Source organism: Kogia breviceps, chromosome 16, assembly GCF_026419965.1.
Source record: "Kogia breviceps isolate mKogBre1 chromosome 16, mKogBre1 haplotype 1, whole genome shotgun sequence".
NCBI classification, from domain to species: domain Eukaryota; kingdom Metazoa; phylum Chordata; class Mammalia; order Artiodactyla; family Physeteridae; genus Kogia; species Kogia breviceps.
This window is the reverse complement of record NC_081325.1, coordinates 11,569,157-11,592,509: the sequence shown is the minus strand read 5'-3', so window position 1 is coordinate 11,592,509 and position 23,353 is coordinate 11,569,157. Positions and strand designations below refer to the sequence as shown.

Sequence of the window (23,353 nt, the reverse complement as noted above, 5' to 3'; positions counted from 1 at the left end):
TTATTTCACCATGTATTGACCCAATAAAGATTTTTGATTCACCTATCATGTACTTAGTCACTGTTTTCTAGGCATTGAAGTACAAAAGTCTTCTACCCTCAAGGAAGCTGCATTCCAGTAAGAGTTTTAGTTAATAAGAATGCAATAAACAAATAGCAAATGCAATGTTAGGAAGTCACATGTACTTTGAAGAAATAAAGTATGAGGCTAGAGAACCTGGGAGCTAGGCAAGGCAACTGCTATTTGAGAAGGTTTATACTTTCCTAGTTAATTTTTTTAGTTATTTTATATTTTTCACTATTATTTATGAAGAAAATAGAGAATGCAGAGAGCAAAATAATACTTCAAAAGTTATCAGTATTGGTCTCCTAAAAACACACTATTTATGTAAAAAGTTACAAAAGGAAAATTCAGAGAACAAAATAAACTCTAAGATATTAAAAATTGTGATAGCAGAGATACAAAGCCCTATAAAATGTTGGAATTTAATCTCCAATAAACTAGAATGAAAAGCTAAAGTGATGGAAAACAGAAGATAAAAATTAGAAAAAAAAAAGAGGATCAGCACAGTCAGAACAACATAAAAATAAAAAATTCCACAAGATCAGGAGAGAGAAGAAAGAAAATACAAGAGGACAATTATCAAATAAGTAATAATAATAACAAATACTCAAAATGCAGGATGTGATTTTCTGCATTAATGAACCTACCAAGTGCTCAATACAATGGCTGCAAAAACGTCTTACACTAAGTTACATTAGTATGAGATTTCACAATATCGGAGACAAATAGAAATTTGTAGACGCATCCAGAGTGGGTGGAACCAGTTTACATGGTTTGTAAATATGTTGTAGAATTTTTTTTTAACTTCTAGCAGAGGATTTGGGAACAACTAAATAATAGGCTCATATGAAACAAACAGCTATAATTACTACAAAGACATTTTTTAAATTATTAGAAGTGAATTTTATTATACTACATTGCATGACTTGGCTATATCCAAGTCAATGGATAGCCACAGCCATAAAAATGTAAAAACTAAATACACAGTATAAATGTGCTATAACTGTGGAGAGGCTGAGGTAAGGAAAGTGTGTAGGTGTGGGTTGGTGGAGAAAGAAAATTAAGTCCTTGTTGGATGTCAATAGATGATATTTAAAACTAAAAAAATGAAAAAAACATTGTACAATTAAGTCAGAATGGAGCAGTTAGAACCCAACATCATTTTTTTCTTTTTCATCTCACTTTCTACTTACCTCCTCCCCATTAACAATGAATCTGATTTGAAGGTAAAAGGCAGAAGGCAATTGTTGATATAACCCTGATTTTTGCTCTACTTTCATTCTCTTTGGATTTTGAGAATAAGGAAACACTTACCTTAGGTTTTCTCCAATTCCTCTCTTTGTTTATCATTACTTTGATAGTGCTATCTTCTCTCTGCAAAGGAAATGAAATATTTCACCAATTGTTTTTTTTAATATTACTGCATACACATCTGATGGCCTCACGATAGACATAAACTGTCTCAATATCTTATCTGTAAAGTGGACATTATAATCTCTCTCTTGCCACATTTTTGAAAGCTATCTTGAAAATGAGGATTCTAGAGTAATACCTGGCATCTTAGAGATTCACAGTCACTGGTGATTGTTGCCAGTAGTATTAGTAGCAGTGATACTATTACTAGTCCTTGTTTTACTTGCCCTGTTGCCAAAACTGATTCATATCGCTGTGTGTATAAAATGTAATTGATGGACACAGTATACCTTGGACAGCATACGCACTCAGAAATATTGGTTGAATGAATAAATCAATATATATTGGAATGAGTGCTAGGTGCTGGAGGCTTTTTTCTATAAAATTGACTGGTCTATTTACAGTGAAATGATCTTTCTGGTTAGATTTCTCCCCAGAGAATTCTATTTTTATTTTAATTGAAGAGCAGTTATAAAAGCTAATTGACTCTTTGCAATTGCAGGAAACTATTCCTACCTCCCAACAACCCCATACCCCAAGGGGCAATCAATGTTTAGAGGTTTCCCACCTATACCAGTGGTTTAAAAGAGGTTAAGCCCAAGATTAATGTATATAGCTTGTTAGATATGTACTTAGAAGATTTTTTTTAATGAATCCAACTCAGGCAGGTTTGAAATTAATGCTATAAAATTCAGCTCAACAGAAACTCAATTGAAAAATGAGAATGATATAATAGAGAGTGCTATTGAAAAAATGGCTTTCCAAGGCTGTTATTTTTGAAAAGTAATTCAAGGTTCTTTGTCACTTAAAGCAAAGATATAGGCAGATTGTATTGTATATAAACACAAAAACTTCCCCCCCTTTCTTTGGAACTATATTCAATTTGTATATATTAGTTGCATATAATGCTTAAGAAGAGTATTAAAGGTATTTTGAGGGTAAGATATCAAATTAGACAGAAAAGTGAAGAAAAATAAGTAAATTTTTAAATCTACAAGCATAGTATATTTACACATCTAGGAGATAAAAATATTCAACATACTTTATTAGACCAATTATCTAATTACAAGAAAAACAAGATTATAATGGACTTGGAAGAAAACCTTTACTAATTTCCAATTCGTTATTTTTTTAAATGTTATCAAAATTAACCTGTTCTTTTTTTCTCCGTTAGGCAAAAAAGAACTGGAGTGGGAAGAAATAGATTACCACTCACTTAAAATTAGAAAATTCAACAGACATACTCATTACAAAAAAAAATCATCCTTTATCTAAATGTTATGTCAAATAGAATAAAAATACGTGGGAGACAGAAATGTTAACTGATAAAAGAGGATTATTTTAAACCCAATGTAGACTAATTAGTAAGCAAGTATAATATAAACATGGGTTGAACTGGTTCAGATACTTACATTTTAAGAAACTGATTATCTTATATTTTGGCATTCTCCAGCAGTCACTTAAATGTGCAACTGTGTGTTTGTGTATTTCTATACGTATTACTAAAATATTTTACAACAACAAATTAGGGCAATAGGGAATTTAGAATCAAATCTCGAGGTAAATATTTTCATATGAAAAAGAACAACTGGCTACAGTTGGATTGATGCTTACTTTACACAGTATTTCCCAGATTCCGGTTCACTAAAACAGCTTTAGGTCCAACCTGAGTTCTACTAGTTCCATATTAAATTTTTTTAAAGTAGTATTTGTAAGTTTTTCTCAAAAATAAAAATGAATGCAGCCATGACTCTATGAACATATTTGGCTCCCTGACCTTGCCAGGGAAGATCACAATAGTACTTGGAAGCATAGTAGTGTGTTTCAGTTCACACACTTCAATAGCTTTTCTTTTTACTACACGATCAAGTTGAAATTTGAATAAGGCAATCTTCACACCTTTCTTTAATATGACCTTATTTTACTCCACCCTACAACAAACCACTATCAGAAAGACTCATCTCATTGCCCTCACTCTCACCCACAAGCATCATGCACCCCCTCTTCACTCACCCAACCCAGTGGTCACTGCTCAGCCAAGATGGTACTCCACCCCTGTGGTCATACAGTAATGAAAACCAGCGCTGACCTCTTTCCTCTCTCGGGGGACTTACAACCAGTTCTATATTGTCCACTGATTGATGATTTACTGTCTTTTATATATACATGTAAGATATATTAGCTATATATGTATATACTTAAATTGCCAAAACTAAAGTTTGAACTTTAGCTTCTCTTGTGTCTTGTGTGTATTAAAACAAAAACAATAACAACCGAAACTGTTAACTTTCCAATTTCATAAATATTCTAAAGTTTTTTCCTACAAAACACACCTTTATTTGTTGACAGATTACTCCTGATTGCCGGTGTAGGGGTGGGAAAAAGTTAGAACCCAGGGAAGGAGATAGAATGGTATGGTGAGGGCATAGGGAATGTCAGTTTGGCTTGAGGGCTTTGAATGAATATTTATTCACTCATCAAACATTTATTTAATGCCTCCTATGAACCAGGACTTGTGGCGGGCTCAGAGGTAAAACATCTGTACCTGCCTGTAAGGAGTTCACATGCTCACATTCTCGTGGGTGAGACAGCCAGAAATCAATATTTATAATCTAGTGGGATAAGCACTGTAATCTGGGTTTGCATAAAGGTGATGAGAACATAAAAGGAGGGGAGCAAAATGAGTCTGACTGGGAGAAATGCCTCAGAGAATTGCTGCTGTAGGTGACGTTTAAGCTGGGCCTCCAGAAGAGTAGGAGTTAGCTAGTCTCATAAGGGAAGATCATTTAATACAAAAGAAGGAGCATGTGCCCAAGAAAAGAGGCAAGAAAACACAGAGTGTAGTCGGGGAATCACAAGTACTTCAGTACAGCTGGAGCATGGAGTACATACAGGAGACTGGGAGGGGAAAAGTGGGAGGAGAGTGAGACAGAGGCCAAAGCATTGTACGCCATGCCATGGCATTCAGATTTGATCCTACAGAAAATAGGGAGCCACTGGAGGGTTTTAAAGCAGGGTGATGATGTGATCGCATTCGCCTCTTAGAAAGATCACTTTGACAGCTGTGCCAAGGAAAGATTGGAGGGGAGGAGTCAGAAGTCGGGGAGGTGAATTAATAACCGAGAAGAGAAACAATAAGGGGCTGAACAGGCAAGAGGAGCAGTGGAGACAGAGAGGAGGGAGCCAGTGTGAGTAACAGGAGAGGGTATGATGTGGACAGCACTCAGTGCCTGTTGTGGAAGTGAGAGAGGAGCCTAGATTGACTCCCACAATCATGGCTGGAGTGCAGTCCAAGAGAGAAACTCAGGAGGATGGGTGTGGGGGAAAGTTATGGAGACATTAAATCTGCAAAGCCAAGGTTGGGATGGTCATTTAGCAGTTTACCAGGATATATGTGCCTTGAGGACAAAAGAGAAATTTGGGCTGGAGTCATCAGCATGTGCAGGGCAGCTGAAGCCAAGGATGTAAATGGGATTTCTCAGGAAGAGTAGAAAGAGAAGAGGGCAGAGAACAAACCCTGGATGATCCTATCACATAAGATGATAATGAAAGAAGAAGGGACTAGGGAATGAGTGAACTAAGAGAGAATGATGTTAGGGAAGAGATTAGAGAAGGAGGTCAGTTATATCAAATTGTCAAATTCTGCAGAAAATCAGAATAATCTAAGGACAAAAATAGTGCCTATTTGACCTGGCAATTAGGAAGTTATCGGTAACTTTAGTGGAGCCACATAACAACAGTGGTAGAGACAGAAGCATGATGAGGAAGAATTGGAAACAGTGAACTTGGGCTACCCTTTTACGAAGCTCTACCAAGAAGACATGTGCCGTCTTGTAGTAATCATGGGTAATCACGTGTAGTCTTGTAGTAGGCAGCTTCTCAAATGGCTCGCAAGGATCCCCACCTCCTGGTCCCCACACTCTATGTCACCTTCTTTCCTTTGATATGGGCTGGACCTAAGGACTTGCTTCTAATGAATGGAATATGGTAAAAGTGAGGGGATGTCACTTCTCATATTCGATGTCACTTCTCATATTAGGTTACAAAAACCTGCAACTTCTGTCTTGCTTGTTTTCTCTCCCTTATTCGCTCTGGACATAGCCATCTGCCAGCTTGTAGACTATCCTATGGAGAAGCCTATGTTATGCGTAGCTAAGATCCAAAGTCCAACAGCCAGTGAGGACTGAAGGTCTACATGAGGGAACTTGGGAGAGTCTCCTCCTTTGGCCTCAGATGAGACCATCGCAGCCCTGTATGACACCTTGATTACAGACTTCTGAGTAACCTTAAAACTGCATCCAAATTCCTGACCCACAGAAATTGCAAGATAATCCATTTTTTTGTCTTAAGTTTGGAGAAAACTTGTTACACAGCAATGATAATTAATACACTGCTATGGTGTGAATATTTATGTCCCCCCCAAAATTCATATGTTGAAATTCTAAGGCCTTATGTGATGTTTTTAGGAGGTGGGGCCTTTGGGAGGTGCTTAGGTCATGAGGGTGGAGCCCTCACCAATGGGATTAATGTTCTTAGAAAAGAGACCTCACAGAGCTCCCTAGCCCTTTCAGCCATGTGAGGGCACAGTGAGAAATCAGCAGTCTGTAAAATGGAAGAGGGCCTTTACCAGAACCTGACCATGCTGGTACCTTGATCTTGGACTTCCCAGCCTCCAAAACTGTGATAAATAAATTTCTGTTGTTCATAAGCTACCCAGTCTGTGATATTTTCATTTAGTAGCCCAAATTGACTAAGACATACATCTTCTGAGAAAAGATGATGAACATGAAATGGTTAAATGTATTGGAAACAAGAGGGCTTCGAACAGATAAATGCCTGGGAAGAAATGAGACAAAGAGATTAGCTTTGGAGAGGATGAGAAACAGATTTTCTCTGATTTTAAAGAGGGAGGGGAAGCACATAAGCAGTAGTTATTTCCTAATGGCTCTCTATTCCTTAACACAAAGTGGCCATCTATTGAGAATGGCGAAGCTGAAGAGTAAGGGATGTATGGAAACTAGTAATCCTAGCTTCCAAGCAGAGTGTGCAAGGGAATTGGATAAGGAAAAAATAGAAGTATAACAGAGCAGTGATAAGGAGCTACTGAAATTGTCAAGAAGAAAAAAAATGGAAAGGTAAAAGTAAGAAAGAATGAGAGGGCGGAAGAACAGAAGGATGGAAGAGAAAATGAAAGAATAGAAGAAAGTTTTTAGTTGGTTAAGATGACAGAGTGAATACTGGAGTTAGCAATGCCTACAGTGTGAAAATTTTAGATAAGGGCAAAAAACAGAGCATGATAATGACTTTGGGTTGGTCAAAGAGAATGAGATGAAGGCAATTGGAATTTAAAATCAAGAAAGGATAAATATTTGGATTATTAGTCCACCATATAGACCTGAGTTTTCCCATGATGATGACAGAATTTATAGTAGAGAGAAATTATTTGATGACAGCAGCAATTACCATTTATAATGTGCCTATGATGTGCAAATCACTAGGCTAGGAATATGAACTTAATTCTCCTATTCTCATAATGGCCCTAAAGACTATTAGCTCCTTGTTTTGTGAAAGTAAGTAATTTGCCCTCCTTTGGACAGTTAAGTAAGTGTAGCAGAGACTGCTGGTAATCTCCTAACATCCATTCTCTTTTTCTTATACAGATTATATGGAGTATTTGGCATGCCTGCCCAAATAAAGACTACATTTCTCAGCTTCCTGTGCTGATGCTATGTTGTGACTCTGTACATGGCTATGCTTCTAGATCGTGGCCAATGAAACATGAAGAGAAATAATGTGTGCAACTTACTGTTTGTGCTCTGAAAATGAATTGTGTGTATATCCCTTCCCCTCTTCCTTTTTCCATTAACTGGAATGTGAATATGATGGCAAGAGCTGGAGCATATGTGGTTGTTTAGCAGAGTGTAGGATCAATGCCCTCTCTCTAAAATTGGTTCAGATGTCAAGACTGATGATATCTCTCTCTCTCTCCCTCTCTCTCTCTCTCTCACACACACACACACACACGGGATATGAAAATGTTTATTACTCATATAATGAGGCATTCTGGGGAGAGCAGGGCAGACACTCAAGTAGGTCCAAAATGCCTTGAGCAAAGGGAAGAGTAAGTGGCCTTGGTTTTTACTGTGATTAAGACTTGGGGCCGAGGTAAAAGTTCCCAAGCTGGTCAGTGTTTGTGCGGTTTGATCTTCCTGCTGGTGCCAATGGCAGAATAACAGGGGTTTCCTTACTGCCTTGCCCAGATGTGTGGCAAAAGGGAAAGAGGGAGGGGTGGGGCTTGAGAGCTGTCAGTCAAACATCTAAAATGGAGTCAGACTCTATTACATCCTCAGCTCTATTGAGCTCCATGCTGTCCCTGGACCACCCTGGATATTTACATGATGGAAATAAACTTCAAACTTATTTAAGCCATGGTTTGGGGGCACTTCTTCGTTATAGCAAGTTAAACCCTACCTTCCTGATATAGGGAGTGATGATGTGAAACTCTGAGAGGTAAAGTCCTCAAGATACATGGGAGAGAGATGAAAGCTATGATAGTGATGAGGAGGGAGACAAAGGAAAATAAGGCTATACATAGATGTCACAAGAAAGAAAGAAGGAAAGGAAGGAAGGAAGGGAGGAAGGGGGGGAGGGAGGAAGGCAAGCAGCCAAAGGAGGAGAAAAAAGAGAGGAAGAAAAATTTTATAAAAGAGTGCAAGTCTGATAGGTGTAGGAGAGACTGTTGAGCCCTCTCTTGCTGTGCTAGCTCTTAGATGAGCCATAAACCTGATACGTGGGGAGAAGAGAGAAGCCTCCCTATAAAAGGAGTGCAAGAAAGATGGGGTCCTTGGAGAGAATGGTAGTTTTCACTTAAACAAGAGCGGTTGAAGGGAGAATTATGTGAAAAGGTATGAGTTAAAATGGCGGGTTTCCAACAGATTGGATCTTCCCAGGGCAGAATAGGTTCATTGTAAGAAGAGGAATCAGGGAAGAAGTATCAAGCTGTTGGAAAACGAGATTAGTGAGGTCAGTAAATCATCGTAGGGGTTGCATTTTATGTGCTGGATGAGAACGACAGGGATGGGAACAGAAGGAAACTAGTGGACTCAGGGTTAGAAATGAATCATAAACTCTGGTGGTTCATAAACATAAACTCTGGTGTAAATCATAAACTCTGGTGTAAACTCTGGTGTTGAATAATGCTTGGACTTTATATATGGTGAAAAAAATCAGAGAGAGCCTTTGAGAAGACAGATGTGAGCAGGTTTACCTTTTAGGAAATCTAGTCTAAGAGCAAATTTTAAAAACTGAAAAATTAGAGATGAGTAGAAGAGACAAGATGCAGGACAATAGAGTTTTACTTGGTTGACGTGTTATAATTTGTATATAGTTTACAAATTTAAGTGATAGAAAATTCAAATTCTTCCTCTGGGCTTCTGAAGCCCTTGTTTCTATCTCCATTATAGCACTTAACCAAATTGTATTAGGCTTTTTCTGTTTTCACGTTTGCCATCCCCATAAGCCTGAAAGCCCTTTCCAAACATGTGCTGCCTTTTACATCTTTGTATCCCCATGGTTCTGGGCCTGACACTGGAAGGCATTCAGAAAAATATTTTTAAATCAATTAAATGAATAAGAGGCTATTGGAATATTTAAGATGTATGGTGAATAGGTCTCCTACCGAAGGAATAACAGCAGGAGTGGAGGGAAAGAAGGACATCAGAGACATTTAAAGTAAACAATCATTAGGATGAGGTGACTGAATGAAGAAAGGAGAAGACTCAAAAACAACTCCAGTATCTAGATTGAAAGGCATGTCAGACTACAATGGCGTTATTGATACCACTGGGGACCATAGGACCAAGTAGATGTCTAGATTCCCTCACTTCTCCCTCTCACTTCAACAACTGATATTTGTCAGTGCCTGGAAGTGATGTGGAGGGTAGGAAAGGTGGGGGGATCAGGGAATACGATTTCCTCTTCTACAATATAAGAAGGATACGTAAATTCAAAGGTACATAGTCAACTGAAAGCCCAGAAATTAGACAAGTTTTAAGATACAGATTAATATTTCAAACTGGACTAAGATACTGATGCTCTGACAATACTCTTAAGGATGTTTCTGATGGAAACACATCTATGAGATGTGAACCAAAGCAAAATGTATTTCATCAATATCAAGCATCACTTATAGAAAACCTTCAGGGAGTATATGTATGGAGTATCCAATGTGACTGTGAATGAGAATTTTTAACCAAACTATTTTAAGGAATTAATACAACCAATTGTCTAGATCTCAACTGAAGCAGAAACAAAGGCAAAGATTATAACTATAGATAGAGTGAACTGTGTATCAAAACACTTGAAAAGAATATAGGATCAAATGAAAATTATAGAAAGATCAATATCAATATAATAAATATGCTGGCAATAATAAAACTGATATTCTATTCCAGAGAAAAACACCTATTAATATAGTCATCCAAGAAAGCAAAAATAAAACATGTCTGGATATTTACTAGAAATTATTTTAATCTTTCCTAAGAAAAAGACTATTCTTAAAGACAGAGACACCAACTTTCCCCAACGCAGGGGCTGACACATAAAGGGAAGATAATACTGAATGCTTCTGAATTTGATCAAGGTAGCAAGAACCATGATGCTGCGCGTGAACTAATGGTAATGGGCTTATTTCCACTCTAGGAAGTACATGAATTTAGTTTAGATCATGACTGAGATCTATCTAGAGTATACAGTGGCTCAAAAAAAAAAGATGATAGGCTCAGCCAAACACTGGCTACAGTCAAACAAGCTCCGAACAGAGGAGGCTCAGGTTTCCCCGTTTTGCCTAGAGGTGCTGCAGCACAGAAAGTCAAGCTGTAGGTATTTCCAAGGTGCTCACTCTAGCTATCAGCCACAGCCTGAGCCAACTGTACCCAGGAGCATCCTTAGCCAAGGCCACCTGGGGTCTAAGACCTTGCCCTTCACAATTGGTTTGGTATCTCAGGAATGTTGAGAAACTGCTTAAGAAGATGAATATCACTCTTGTGATGGGGTCAAGTCTCACCATTTCAGAGAAAGGACGATGCTATGAAGGGTTGCTCTGCAGGCCTTTATTTGGCCCAAAGCTTGTTTCCAGACACCAATGTCTTACCTATCAATCATCCCAGTGAGATTAATGCCTAGTAGATGTCTGAATGCATCTTTATATTAAACTTAAATATGCTTGCTTTAACTTATGGACAATGAACAGAAATTATTTGGAAAGAATGAGTATAACAAGTGAACATCTACAGAAGCAAGAAGACCACTAGCACAGAATATGTAGGCAACTGGACAGAAACCCCTCTTTTCCATTTTATTGATATAAACAGGCCTGTTTTCCAACAACTACATCACATAAACATCAACCCATTTTCACATATCTTCTGAAAGGGAAGACAGAAACAGTAAAACAACAAAGACTTCTGTAAGAATGATTTTGAAACAATGAAATGTGTTTCAATGTCCTTTCCATGTGCCAGTTAATGTAAATGTGATAAGGAAAATTATATCATGCGTATGCCTCACTTCTAGTAAGAATATTGGGGCAAAAGCAACTGAATTTCACATCTGTCACATATTAAAACTTATAAGGTGTCCGTGGGCTTCACCAGCCACAGTTCTGTCTATTCTAATCAGCTTTCCTTCTGAAACTGGTTCCCTGAGGAGAGAAGGGCTGCTCTCGGCTGAGACAGAGCTCCCAGAGGGAACAGTCAAAATGGAAAACTTCACATCAGCAGTCCAAATACCAATCCGATCTCCCTTGAAGAATAATATTTTGACTTAACTGGTTTAATCAAAGAAGTAATCCCAATGCTCTTCATGTGTTTCTTGGGCTTTACAATGAAAGAAATGTTATATATACGACATGGATTTAAATGTGGAGGAGGAGAAACCACCATTAATTTTGCCTGCCAAAAATCAATAACTGATGTTTTAACCTTTCTCTCTCTTTCTTTCTCACTCACTCTGGTTTAAGAAATAAACTCTGTGTATATTCTTTCCTATGATTTATGTGCTGACTTGAAAAGTTAGAAATAAGTCAATAACCTCTTTAGACAATCCTGTTAGGAAAACTGCCTGATCCAGGAGGCAATCAGAACTTGAGCTTCCATCAAGGACTGCTCTTTGTCATTTTCAAATCCTATTTTCTTATAATGATCACCTACAATTACAAGGCAACTGGTCACTATTGGAATGTAAGTTCTTAGAATTCAAAGTATTTACAGTATTCTGATGTGACATCAGTTTCTCCAACAGAATGTATTTGATGATGTATATAAATGGGAGCCCACTGCACCCTAAGCTGTTATTTCCCATAAAAATGAACAATAGCCTGAGTACAGGGAAGGGAAGGATGGACTCAAAGAGTATGTTCCATTGAGAATTGTAATCTCAGAATTTGGGTCATAGGACAGCAGTATCACAGCTTTCATTTTGGCTAAGTTTTTAAAGGCCGCTTCTTGAAGTATTGTCCTCATTAAGACATTGATCTCCTCCCATTAAAATTCTTACAAGTGTAATAAAATTGTTCCCATCTCACTTAAAAAGACAAACCAAGTTTTTATTACATTCAGAAAGGTTGCCGTCCAGGTAACTGTTTGGACACCAACTGCACATCAGTGGTAATGACAACCGAAGTCAAATGGAGCTGGCTTAGGAGACCAGACTTTCTATATGGTTAAGGATGCCAGATCCATTTTTGTTCTAGAATCTCAATTAGTCAGAATAATTTCTTGCATATTAATCTATTTCTGATCTAGGATAAAGTCATAGAGATTTCCTTTCATCTCTATTTCTTCAGGCCAAGCTTCTGCTAAACTAAAAACTTCTCCCATCTCCTTGCACATGTCCAGGGAGCTCATATGCTTGGATTCTTGTTTGATCTTCAGTTCTCCTAAACCCAGGGCCATTGTTTCTCTTCTGGGCAGGCAAAGATGTTCCTCACCTTTACTTACTCTCAGAGTCTCTAACCTGGTTGCACAGAAGTGTCAAGCGATTTTAAAATATAGTCCGTTATCTAAAGGATGACATAGATACATACATATACATGCATGGACCAGCTCTAGAAGGGTACACAAGAACTAGGTAACAAGTGGCTTCTTCTGGAGAGGGGAACTGGGTCATTCAGGATAACTGGGTAGGAGGGAGACTTACTTTACACAGTTTCCCCTTTTGTGATGTTTGAATCATTTTACAATGCGTTTTCTTATTCAAAGAAAAATGTATTTAACTGTTCAGAGGGAAAAATAATACAGAAAAAATGCACAGTATAAAACAATGTATATGTTATGCTTCCATTTGAGTAAACAAAAGAAACTCTAAATACATATGGAAAATTTCTAGAAGGAAACGCAAAAATTTGATATTAGTTAACTCTAAGGAGTGGGACTGGTATTCTGGAGTGGGTGAAAGATACTTCTTAAAATTCTTAATTATAAAATACAAGCTAAATATAACATGGAATGGGGGTGGATTGGGGAAAGATAAAGGTGTGATTTCTAATACAGTAAGCAAAATTTCCCTCCCAAAACACACACATACACTGGAAAAGCCAGACACAAACATCACTGGCTTGCTTGACTGACGATGATTTGACATCTTATCAGTAAGAATGAGCTGTCCAAGCAGCATGCACAGTTTATCACATATCTAAGCCATATTTCAAACTTTTGTGTTATTAACGTGTCAAAAACAATCTGCTGCATTGTCAAAACTACATGAAAGAAACATAATTCTGCTTTCCAACACCTACATTGGTAACTTACACAACATGTTTCCTCTTAAGACAACTCCGAAGTTTGTTCAAAGCAGAGGCACATTTGCAGGCCTGAATTCAGAGAGTTATAAGGAAAAATTAGGGAAAAAAAATAAGTCCATCTCCACTACTCTGCTCTCTTCCTGGGAACTGGGGAGAGTGCCTGTGGAGGAGATACTCCCCCTCTGCTCTCCTGTCCCTGTTTTCTTCCCAGCAGAACCATCCAAGTCCCCATGGGCATGTCCGACATGACTGGAGAATGAATTAGGAAATTCCAGTATGTGAGTGGGTGTGTGTGTGTGTGTGTGGAGGCATTCTTCTCGTCACATTTACTTTGTGTTTGAGCAAAATAACAACAACAGTAACAAAGGGATTATAGGTAGTTATGAGCAACCTGCATCAGAATGATCAGTTCAGTGTTTAAAATGCAGATGTATATTCTACCACTCTACCATCAAAGCACATTAAATCACTCTCCCCAGGGGTAGAGCTTTGTTCTATATTTGTTTATTTAAATTTATTTTATTTATTTATTTTTGGCTGCGTTGGGTCTTCGTTGCTACACGCAGGCTTTCTCTAGTTGCGGTGAGTGGGGGCTACTCTTCAATGCGGTGCATGGGCTTCTCATTGCGGTGGCTTCTTTTGTTGCGGAGCATGGGCTCTAGGCGCGCAGGCTTCAGTAGTTGTGGCATGCAGGCTCAGTAGTTGTGGCTCGCGGGATCTAGAGCACAGGCTCAGTAGTTGTGGCGCACGGGCTTAGTTGCTCCGTGGCATGTGGGATCTCCCCGGACCAGGGCTTAAATCTGTGTCCCCTGCATTGACAGGAGGATTCTTACCCACTGTGCCACCAGGGAAGCCCTTTGTTCTATATTTAGAACAAGCTCCCCTGGCAATCCTTAGCTATATAATTGTTTGAGGATCAGGGATCTAAGAAAAAAAGGCAATAATAACACTAGAGCTGACATTGATGGAATGCTTTCTATTTTCCAGTTTCTGTTGTCACCATCCTTCCTGCAACACACCTTCATTACTCACCTGGACCATTGCTTTAGCATCTCATCTGGTGTCCCTGAGTCCGCTTTTTTCCCCCCATCACCAACCCACAGCAGCAGTCTTGCGGCATGTGGGATCCTCCCGGACCGGGGCATGAACCCGCGTCCCCTGCATCGGCAGGCGGACTCTCAACCACTGCGCCACCAGGGAAGCCCCATCAGCAGTCTTTTAAAAGGTAAATCATTTCATGTGACTCCACTCCTCAAAGTCTTCTAATGGCTTCTCATCCCATTCAGAATAAAATCCAAAGATTTGCCCATGGCCTACAAGACCCCATGTCAAATGGCCTCTCTAACCTCCTTTTCTTCTTCTTTTTTTTCTTTTTACTTGAAGTATAGTTAATGTGCAATACTATATGAGTTACAGATGTACAATGTAGTGATTTACAATTTTTAAAGGTTATACTCCACTTATAGTTATTATAAAACATTGGCTGTATTCCCTGTGTTGTACAATATATCCTTGTATCTTATTTTATATATAATATCAATAGTTTGTACCTCTTAATTCTCTACCCCTATGTTGCTCCTCCCCTCTTCCCTCTTCCTCGCTGGTAACCAGTAGTTTGTTCTCTATATTTGTAAGTCTGCTTCTTTTTTGTTACAGTCACTACTTTGTTATATTTTTTAGATTTCACACATAAGTGGCATCATGCAGTATTTGTTGTTCTCTGTCTCTCTAACCCCCTTAACCATCACCCTCTGCCTTCTTCACTCTACTCCAGCAACTCTGGTTTTGTTTCTGTCCCTTGGGCACATCAAGGACACTTTCACCTCCAATTCTTTGCATTTACTATTCCATCTGGTTGAAAAGCTTTTCCCTGAGTTACACACAAGGCTCACGTTGACTTAATTGAGCACTCACTCAATATTCAGTCTTCAGAGAGGCTGTCTGTGGCAAGCAGCCTCTAAGATAATGTCCAAAGATTTCTACCTCTTGGTATTCCTGATCTTGTATAATCCCCTCCCCTTGAATAATTTGCTTTTAACCAATAGAATATGGTTAGGAAATGATTAGGTTACAAACATTGTTCCTTCCATCTTACTAGCAGACTCTCTCTTTGGCTGGCTCTGATGAAACCAGCTGCCATGTTGGAGAGGCCCACATGGCAAGGAACTGAGGGCAGCCTCCAGCCAACAATCAGCAAGAACCGGAGGCCCTCAGTCCAACAGCTGTTGAACAACTAAATCCTGTCAACAACTATGTAAGTGAGCTTGGAAGTGGATCTTTCCCCAGTTAAGACTTCAAATGAGACCCCAGACCTTGCAGAAACCTTCACTGCAAACTCGTGAGAGATCCTGAAGCTGAAATCATGCCCAGATTCCTGAGCCACAGAAACTATGAGATAACAAATGTGTGTTGTTTTAAGCTACTAACTTTTAGAGTAATTTTTTACTCAGCACTAGAACAAATATAGCTTCCTTGATTACCTTTCATAAAATAGAACCTCCCTCCCTATTCATCCTCTGTCTTCTAGTCCTGCTTTATGCTTTGTTTCATCTTAGTTCGTATCATTGCCTAGCATTATATACATACAAAATATTGTATATATAATTTTCTTTTCTAATTATAATTGTATGTAATATATAATTATACTGCATAATTATAATAATTATATGTTATATACAAATTATATCTATAGAATTTTTTCTCTGTGTCCACTTAGTGGAATATTATGTACTCTTGTCTATTATCTACGTCCAGGGTCTGGAAGAGTGCTTGGCACATTATAAATTCTCAAGAAATATTTACAGAATTACTAAGTTTCTAATGGATTTCTTCCAACCAATGCATTATATATGTATATTACTTTCTTTTTTTTGATAAGAAAACAGGGACATGGAGATTTTAAGAACTTGTCAAGATCACAATGAGTAGGTAGTAGACAGAGGATTTGTATCCGGTCTGGCTGACTCTTTACTTTTCCCATTATAATAATGTTTCTATAACTGGGGGGAGGGGAGGGCACAAACTCCTAAGGGTTTCAGACTAGTTCTCGGGGTGTTAAAATTTTCTTATAATTAAAAAAAATTAATTTGTGTTGGTAACATGGAAATACAAGCACATTCTGAGTCATGCAAATGACCACTATTTTACACAATCTTGAGACATCAGCACTGAAGTTTCTGTGTATGATCAGGTCGGTTTGATTTCAGCTATCATATCCTTCCTGCCTGCCTGCTTGTGGACTGCATACTCTGGCATCAGATGTGAAGGCACCAGCCTTGCAGTGACCACTCAACTAGAAACCACAATTGCAGAAAATTAAATCCTAGTCACAGAGCCCTTAACACAGTAGTTCTATTTTTCTCTGATTGAATCCTGAATGATACACTGGTTCAGTATATATCAAAATAGGTTTGTAAAGTGGGCAAATATAACTGGTAAAATTTGGTGGTAACTTGCCTAGAATATGAACTGAATGATATCTTATCGAAAGAGCTCATTGCTAAATAGCCATAGCATCTTGTGCCAGGATATGCATCTCAGCCTCTGCTTCCCTCAGCCCCTGCCTCCCTCCTTCCCTTGCTCCAAATCCTGCTCCCTTCTCTCTCAGAGACCAGAGTGAGCCTGTTTGGGCATAGCTTCTTCCCCAAACAGGAAGCATGAATAATCTAAACAGAGTCCAGGCAGGGATCGAATGGTTAAGGATGCATCATCACCAGTATGAGGGGGACAACCATAAAGCAGCCTTCCTCTATGGTTGACTCCACATGCAGCTGCAGGGACACACTTGCCTCTGCCCAAGCGTTTGTATGGCAAGAGCACTATTTGCTGTGCATGGAACCATTTCCCAGAAGTTTTACACTATCATTTCAAAGATGTATATTCCCATAGTAAACATTTTGGCCTTAACAGAGAAGTAAGGCTACACTTAGGAATCAGGACATTCCCATCAGGTGGGCTCTGGACACAACTTTAAACCTTGATCACAACGCTTTGAGAAACAATGAACAGATATGGCCCTTTGAAAAAACAAATTCACATTTTAAATGTCATCACCCCAGGATGTTTCTTGCTCCCCTAGCCTTTACATCCACACGTAAGCAATCTGGTACAGCTTTCAGGAGACTTGGTCTCTACCTTCCAGAGGGGCAGCTGGGCAGCACATAAATTTTACTGTGCAGATGACACGGTCCTGCTTGGATGAGGACAACTCAATATATTTTTAAATTTGAAATCCAAAATTAGTATTTGGGGCATATTCTTTATTATTGATATGAGTTGCACTTTTAAAAAACTGTATTCTAAAGATTAACTCTTTGTATTTTGCCAGGATCCTGGCAGGCTCAAATCTTCCTCTAACCATTTTCTTTGTTAAATTTTTTCCAGAGAAATAATAATCACTACCTTTGGAACACCTACCTCGTTGCCTGCTCCGTGGTGAGTTAACCCTGTTATTCTCTCATCCTCACATCAGCTTGATGAAGTAAGTGTTATTATCTCTACCCAGAATGAGGTGGGAGCTTTCTCAACCCTAAGACACCCCAACTTCATAGTTTATAATCTTGACCCCTTCTCTGAACTCTTTGTTTTCTACATTGCAGAACTTCAAGGCTTTTGTTAGCATTTGAGCAGGACTAAAACTGTGTTTTACAAAATTTGGTTTTGACCCTACCCCCAAATACCCTCCAGTAGTCTAGCCATCCTGGTATGGTCTTCCATATGGGTGAGAATTTTATTTTGAAGACTTTAAAATTTAAGTTATTGGGCTGGCCAAAAAGTTTGTTCGGGTTTTTCCCTAAGATGTTGGCCGTAATATCCCTAAGATGTTGGCCAAATGAAATTTTTGGCCAACCCAGTATTTTTATATAAAACTACTGTTGGGCTTCCCTGGTGGCGCAGTGGTTGGGAGTCCGCCTGCCGATGCAGGAGACACGGGTTCGTGCCCTGGTCCGGGAGGATCCCGCGTGCCGCGGAGCAGCTGGGCCCGTGGGCCATGGCCGCTGGGCCTGCGCGTCCGGAGCCGTTGCTCCGCAGCGGGAGAGGACACAACGGTGAGGGGCCCGCATACCGCAAAAAAAAAAAAAAAAAAAATACTGTTACTATAAAAATACTGTTTTCTATGTGCTTAGAATGTAAATTATATGGACCTCTTTCCAGTGAAAAACAGAGAAAAACTATACCCTAAAGGACTCACTTATAATTTCAATTTTCAATCACTTACTAGCCAAATCTTGACAAAAGCCTCCCTAAGAAAGTGAAATTTCTGATGATTTAACTAGTATTACTTTCCTCTAATTCTAAGCCCTGTCCCTATAATAAGTCAGAGCATCTAAAACCTTTAACCTATTATATTACTTTGATGCCCTATAGAAATACTTTCACAAATGTACAATTTATCACTGTCTTTAAAAATATTAGAAAAGCCCTTTGTAGAATTCTTCTGTATTTTATATATCTGCTAATTGCATATGCCTGTATTTTTATTATATTGTTTATTTATTAACTTAACAAATATATTTTCTAGATACTATATTTATTACTAGAACCATAGAGACAAAAAAAGTAGTCACACCCTTTACTGCCTGGAGTTAATAATCTAATTGGGAATTTTTTTTAAAGAAATGAAAACTAGTGTATAGCACAGGGAACTCTGCTCAATATTCTGTAATAACCTAAATGGAAAAATAATTTGAAAAAGAATAGATACAGGTGTATGTAAAACTGAATCGCTTTGCTGTACACCTGAAACTAACACAAAATTGCTAATCGACTATGCTCCAATATGAAATAAAAATTAAAAAATAAAATAAACATTGCTCCTGTTTGAAAAAAATAAAATAAATAAATGAAAAAATATCATTGTAACAAATTACTTAAGATTACGAGGGGAGAAATGTCTATCTTTCCTGATGAATTAATACTCTTTTTCTTTTTAATTAAATAACAAAAGTAGTTAAAATCATCATGAGCTCTTTTTGTCTTATATGGTTATCTGACAACCTGTTTTGTGCTCTGGTACAGCAATTTTCCTTAACTTAAATGTTCCTGTGCAAGCATTTTTCATTTCAACACATCTTTCTTATAATCTTAACTCTTGCTGTTTTACCCTTGTTTCTATTGTTTTACAGTTTTAGTGGCTACTTTTTTTTTGAATTTTATTTATTTTTATACAGCAGGTCATTAGTTATCTATTTTATACATATTCGTGCATATATGTCAATCCCAATCTCTCAGTTCATCCCACCCCCCACCCCCCCACCCCCTGCTGCTTTCCCCCCTTGGTGTCCATACGTTTGTTCTCTACATCTGTGTCTCTATTTCTGCCCTGAAGACCAGTTCATCTGTACCATTTTTCTAGATTCCACATATATGTGTTAATATATATTTGTTTTTCTCTTTCTGACTTACTTCACTCTGTATGACAGTCTCTATGTCCATCCTCGTCTCTATAAACGACCCAATTTCATTACTTTTTATTGCTGAGTAATATTCCATTGTATATATGTACCACAACTTCTTTATCCATTCGTCTGTTGATGGACACTTAGTTTGCTTCCATATCCTGGCTGTCGGAAATAGTGCTGCAGTGAACATTGTGGTACATGTATCTTTTTGAATTACGGTTTTCTCAGGGTATATGCCCAGTAGTGGGATTTCTGGGTTGTATGGTAGTTCTATTTTTACTTTTTTAAAGAACCTCCATACTGTCCTCCATAGTAGCTGTATCAATTTACATTCCCACCAACAGTGCAAGAGGGTTCCCTTTTCTCCACACCCTATCCAGCATTTATTTTGTTTGTAGATTTTCTGATGATGCCCCTTCTAACCAGTGTGAGGTGATACCTCATTGTAGTTTTGATTTGCATTTCTCTAATGATTAGTGATGTTGAGCATCCTTCATGTGTTTGTTGGCAATCTGTGTATCTTCTCTGGAGAAATGTCTATTTAGGTCTTCTGCCCATTTTTGGATTGGGTTGTTTGTTTTTTTAATATTGAGCTGCATGAGCTGTTTATATATTTTGGAGATTAATCCTTTGTCTGTTGATTCACTACTTTTGAACAACTCTCCTCCTTTCCCCCCCTACCTCTCCCCTACACACACAGTTAGGTGAAGCCTGTTTGTTTAACCAAAGCTACAACATAATTTCAGAATCAAGGTGGCCCCAGGACAGAAATAGACGCAGCATATCTTAGCCTGTGCTTGGTCATTAGAGGCTCTGTTGGGGGAACAGAGTTGCTGCGATGATATCCATGCATGAAAGAGTCTCATCAGACCTGAGTATCTAAGTCCTTGCTGCACCACTGCTCTTTTATATTTGGGCCTTTCATCACTTCTGGAAAAACTTACAGTAGAAACTATATGCTCCATTTAAGGTAGTTTCTAAACAAGGCTTTTCAACTCATGAAGAGATGATAGAGTCAGTACACAGAAATACCCAAAGAAAGATATAACTAAGAGAATAAAATTCTCCTTGTAGAAATATGCCCGCTTTTGTAATACAGAGTTCATATATGCCCCTCTACCACAAACTGCTCAAAATTAACAAAGTATCCATCAAAAATCCACTAAATGAATATCTGAATCTAGTTTCTTAGACTTAATTTCCCCCTCTTTTTGTAATTTCACTTGTGACATCTAAATGTTCAAGCCATCACCCTGAGTTTGCCATGACTCCAGGGAGTGTGAAGACCCATGTGGAAGGAGGTTCACTTACGAAAGTAACAAGGGTCCTGCTGGTCCAACATGGAATTTCCATGTCTTGCTACTCTTTGATCTATGCTCCTCACAGCAATGTACCTTTTGAAGCATTTTCTAAAATACACCAAAATCTGAGTCTCTTTTTGACTTGTTCTGAGGTTAATCCAAAATGGTAACATAATGGTTAATTGCATTATCTACCAGCCCAATCCATAATACTTTGTATCAAATATGGTGAGAATTTTATCCAACTCATAAAAGCAAATGTACAATAAGAAGACCTTGTTTTGATATATGCACATTGAGACAAATATTGTATAGACACTAAACAAATTCCTCATCCCTATTCTTAAAAATTTTACACCTTGGGCTTCCCTGGTGGCACAGTGGTTAAGAATCTGCCTGCCAATGCAGGAGACATGGGTTCGAGCCCTGGTCCAGGAAGATGCCACATGCTACGGAGCAACTAAGCCTGTGCGCCACAACTACTGAGCCTGTGCTCTAGAGCCTGCATGCCACAACTACTGAGCATGCATACCACAACTACTGAAGCCCATGTGCCTAGAGCCCTTGCTCCACAACAAGAGAAGCCACCACAGTGAGAAGCCTGTGCACCGCAGGGAAGAGCAGCCCCTGCTCGCTGCAACTAGACAAAGCCTGCACACAGCAATGAAGACCCAATGCAGCAAAAAATAAAAATTAATTTTAAAAAATTATACACCTTGACCATGGTTTCTAGACCTTTGCAGTTTGTCATGTTTGTGACTTTATGTGACAATTACCTTGTTAACTATAAATATTTTCAGGGATATTGTTTTAATCTCCAACTTAACACAAACTTATATTTCTTGGAGGCATGAAACTATCTCCATGTTGCCTATGGAGAGAATTCCCAAAATGCTTAAGTTTTTCAAGAAGTACACTGCTGTTCCTACATGCCAGGACTCCTGGGTAAGCAGGAAAATTGAATACGGGGTCTATCTTCCCACTTTTTAAATCACATTTAAAATAAAAGTAAAGAAATGAAGAGGAAGAAAACCTATGAAGACAAAGAGAATGGGAACAGAGACAGACCATGTAAGAGACATAAACAAAATCTAGAAGCTGGAAGATTGAGTGGTAACTGACCTCCAATACCTGAGAAAACTACAATCTAATCTTGCAGTAGGGGAAACTAACAAGAAGCAAGTTGGTGTCCACCTTACAGCTCTTTGAAATGCTCTGGAAATGGCAGTGCTAAGTTCTTCTAAAAGGGCAGGGGCAGGGGCTGAAAATAGGAGAATGAGTTGAAGGACTGAATAAATTTTTAAAGGGAAAATTGACCTTCTCTGTTGCAATTATCTCTTTCCTGATACAGCTGAAGCCTAGAGGTTTCCTCTCTGGAGAACGAAACTTGAAAGAAACTAGTGTTGCTCATAAGAGATACAGCCGAGGGCAAAGATGAGGGACAATACTAAAACAGGGAAGTTACGTGAATGTTGACATACTGAACCGTGAGGCATCTGGCAACCTTCATCACTCAGCTCACAGAAAGTTAGAAAGTGGGATATTTATGTCCCTTAAGCATAAAACTGAAAAAGCTGATCTGTCTGTGGGAAAGGACCCTCAGAGATACACAACCATGGGTCCTGCAACAAAATACCTGGGCTATAGCCAATCATCCTGTATTGAAGTCTGTAGTTGACAAGGTGTACCCACAAACATAAACGTCCAAGTAGTATTGTTTATGTCCATTTTAAACATGATCAGTGGAAAGAACAAAGCCAACTAAAAGCAAAGAAAAAGGAAAACTCCAAAACAGCCAATAGGACAGAAAAAAACATCTTTTTAAAGCCATAATATTCTCAGACATTTAAGAGAAGAAATTGCTTTCTAGAAAGGATGCTTTTAAAAAAGGAATTTTCAGAGAATAAAGGGTTCTTGGGAAATAAAATCAGAAGGCAAAAATTTCAATAGAAGAGCTAAAAGCTACAACTTAATAAATATGTCAGAAAGAAGAAAAACTTACCAAGAGATACAAAATAAAGGAAAAAAGATTAGTGGATCAGGACTTCTAGTACTAGACCAATAGGAACTCCAGAAGGGGAAAAGAGTGAAAACAGAGAGAAGGAAATGATTAAATAAATATTTCAAGAAAAATTCCTCGGTATTAAATAAGACAAATTTCAGTTGAAAGTGTCCAGGACATTAAAATAAAAGAGACCTGTCTTCTTGAAAAGGCATATCTTCATGACATTTCACAATATTAAAGACAAAAATAAAATGCTAAAAATAGGTCACATTTAAAGAGTCATGAATAAAAATGACGTACTTCCCAAAAGCAACAATGGAAGTTAGAAGACAGTGGAGCAAGTCCTTCAAAATTCAGAGGAAATAAAATT

The 23,353-nt window shown here is 38.3% G+C and overlaps 1 long non-coding RNA gene across 1 annotated transcript in view; it reads right to left on the bottom strand.

Moving 5' to 3' along the window:
- Positions 1-1,431, bottom strand: part of LOC136792798 (uncharacterized) — a 217,555-nt gene extending 216,124 nt beyond the window's left edge. Inside the window, exon 1 of the long non-coding RNA XR_010837233.1 lies at positions 1,378-1,431. This is a non-coding gene — a long non-coding RNA (uncharacterized lncRNA). The remainder of the gene's footprint in view (positions 1-1,377) is intronic.
- Between the last annotated feature and the right edge of the window lie 21,922 nt (positions 1,432-23,353).